The sequence below is a fragment of the Gastrolobium bilobum genome, unplaced genomic scaffold (genome assembly GCF_033153095.1).
Source record: "Gastrolobium bilobum isolate Gb01-03AN ecotype WA unplaced genomic scaffold, APGP_CSIRO_Gbil_v1 utg16836, whole genome shotgun sequence".
NCBI classification, from domain to species: domain Eukaryota; kingdom Viridiplantae; phylum Streptophyta; class Magnoliopsida; order Fabales; family Fabaceae; genus Gastrolobium; species Gastrolobium bilobum.
In genome coordinates this window covers 43,523-46,503 of record NW_026900035.1, presented here as the reverse complement: position 1 = coordinate 46,503, position 2,981 = coordinate 43,523, and the positions used below count along the sequence as shown (strand labels likewise).

The 2,981-nt window shown below is 38.0% G+C and overlaps 1 non-coding gene across 1 annotated transcript; it reads right to left on the bottom strand.

Annotated features, from left to right (window-relative positions):
* Positions 1-1,154: 1,154 nt before the first annotated feature.
* Positions 1,155-1,261, bottom strand: LOC133294958 (small nucleolar RNA R71). The gene has a single exon (XR_009749282.1). It is a non-coding gene; the product is annotated as a small nucleolar RNA R71 (small nucleolar RNA).
* Positions 1,262-2,981: the final 1,720 nt, after the last annotated feature.

The window sequence follows — 2,981 nt, the reverse complement described above, 5'->3', positions numbered from 1 at the left end:
CAGTTTAATTCATAGCATGTAGAAGAGATTGGGGGAAGTCGAAACCCTAACTACGCTTGTTTTTAAATTCTTAATCAATCATCTTCTTTTCAATTGTTCTTTTTATTTATAAATTTTAAATTGCATGTTCTTAGTTGTTTTAAATTTCAATTCTCTCAAATCCAAATATTGATTGTCCGACTAGATCGTTGTTAGCGAACTAGTGCTTGAAAATCCAATCCTCGTGGGAACGATATCGTACTCAGTACACTTTTATTACTTTTACGACCGATGCACTTGCCGAAGTCACAACAAGTTTTTGGCGCCGTTGCCGGGGATTGGATCCTTCGACATTAGAAGTAACTAAAAACTGTTTAGATTGGACGTTTTAAATTTTTGCAATTTAAATTCTCCATCAATTAAATTCTGCATTAATTTTTTTTTAAATTTTAAATTTTTGTATTATTTTTTTATTTTTTATATTTTTTTTTGTTTAATTTTTTTTTACTTTTAATGTATTTATTTTTAATTTAATTTTATTTTATTTTTCTGGATAATTCTGCATTTTCTGCATTATAATTTTTTGTTTAAATTTTCTGTTTTCTGCATTTTCTGTTTTTCTGCATAGTCTTTTACTCTTAGTTTATGAGAGGTACTGTTAACCCACGATCTTTGCAATTTGATCTTGAGATAGAAAAGACAGCCAGAAAACTCAGAAAAAGCGCAAAAGAAAGAAAAGCAAAAGAAGTAAAAGCTCGACGGAACCAAAGGAAGAAACTATGGCTGACAATAACGCGATTCAGAATCCTCCCAGAACTTTGGGAGATTACATGACTCCAGCCCGAGTTCCGCAGACGACGAGTATTGTTAGACCCAATGTGAAAGCTAACAACTTTGAGCTCAAGCCAACACTACTGCAACTGATTGAAAAAGATCAATTCGCTGGAGGAAGCACCGAAGACCCCTACAGTCATCTAGAGAATTTCTTTCTCTATTGTCACACTTTGAAGATGAATGGAGTCTCACGTGACGCCATCTTGCTCAGACTCTTCTCATGCTCACTGAAGGAAGAGGCAAGAGGGTGGTTGAAATCACTGTCTCAAGGAAGCATCATCAACTGGGATGATTTGGTGACCAAGTTCTTGGCCAGATTCTTCTCAGCTTCAAAGATGGCAAGGCTCAAAATAGAGATCACTGCTTTTGAACAAAAAGAAAGTGAATCCTTGTACGAGGCATGGGAAAGGTTTAAAGGACTACTCCGGAAGTGTCCCCAACATGGCTTTGAAGCTTGGGAGAAAGGACGAATCTTCTTCCAAGGAATGACGTCTAGCACAAGAACCTTGGAGAATGCTGCATCAGGGGATCATTGAAAACAAAAACTCCAGAGGAAGCGCTGGAATTACTAGAATCTTTAGCCTATCAGGAGTTCGATAATGCTCCAGTCACACAAAGGAGAGCGGGAATCATAAAGCTTGACGGCTATGATGCGTTGTTGGCCCATAATGAACAAATATTGCAAATAAATAAGATACAACAAGCACAATTAGATGCTCTCACAAAGCAATTTGTCAATTATCAAGTCTCTTCTGTTAATAATCCTCAAGTTACTTGTGGTATTTGTGCAGGTACTCATGCTACTGAAGACTGCGATTTCATGAAGGCACCTGCGCATGCTGAAGTCAACGGAATCTGGTATGATCAAAAGAACCAGAATAATCTGGGGAGGAACCAATATGGAAATAACTACAATCCAGGGTGGAAAAATCAAAATCAACACCCAGGGTTTAGTTACAAATCAAATCATCAGTTGAATCCTCCTCCACCAGTGCAACAACTGTCCCCACCACAAGGTAACACTTCAGAGTGGGAGAAAGCCTTTGCACAGCTGTCCAAGACCACCTCAAACTATATTCAAAACGAAAATGCCTTCAGACATGAAACAAGAGCTTCATTCTAAAACCAAGAAGCTTCTATCCGGAATCTTGAAACTCAGATTGGCCAGTTGTCAAGGCATTTTGCTGAAAAAACTCTAGGCACCTTCCCGGGAGACACTATCATTAATCCTAGAGAGACCTGCAATGCAATTATCACAAGAAGTGGGACAATGATTCAGTTGATGGAGGAATGTAATGTTATCATCCAAAAGAAGTTACCTACCAAAGTCAAGGATCCTGGGAGCTTCAGCATTCCATGCACTATAGGCAAAGTGGAAGTGGACAACATTTTATGTGATCTTGGAGCTAGCATCAATGTCATGCAACTCTCCATGATGAAGAAGCTGGGGATTACCGAAGTGAATCCCACAAGAACAATAGTGCAACTGGCTGACCGCTCTTCAAAGCAAGCTTATATCATTGAGGATATCTTGGTAAAGGTAGACAAATTCATCATTCATGTTGATTTTTTCATCCTTGATATAGAAGAAGATGCCACTATTCCTATGATTTTTGGAAGACCTTTCTTGGTAACCTCAGGAGCACTGATTAATGTGCTTAAGGGTGAGCTGATCTTACGAATAGACGGAGAACAAGCAGTATTCAAGTTCTTTGACAAATAAATCCCCTCATCTGTAGCTCAACTGAAAGATCAAGTCCTCTATATTGGTGAAAGGAAAGGTGAAGAAGAGCACAATGAGGAGCCTTCTCAAGAAAGTAAGCCAAAGGTTAAGATGGAGAAACCTAGTAGCAAAGGAAAGCATGTAAAAGTCAAGATTAAAGTTCCCGAGACTACTTTACCCCATCCATATGCAGAAGAGAACTATGGTAAGACACAATTTCTGAATGATGGAGCTTGGTCATCACCAAGATCATACTTTGAGTCACCATGATCACAAGTCAGGTACATCAGGCTCGTGACGTTAAACAAGCGCTAATTGGGAGGCAACCCAACACTTTACTGCTTTTAATTTTTCTATTTTAGTTATTTCACTTTTAGTTAATTAAATAAAAAAATACAAAAGAATTAGATAGAGACTAAGGTGATCAAGTGATAGTTGAAAAAGA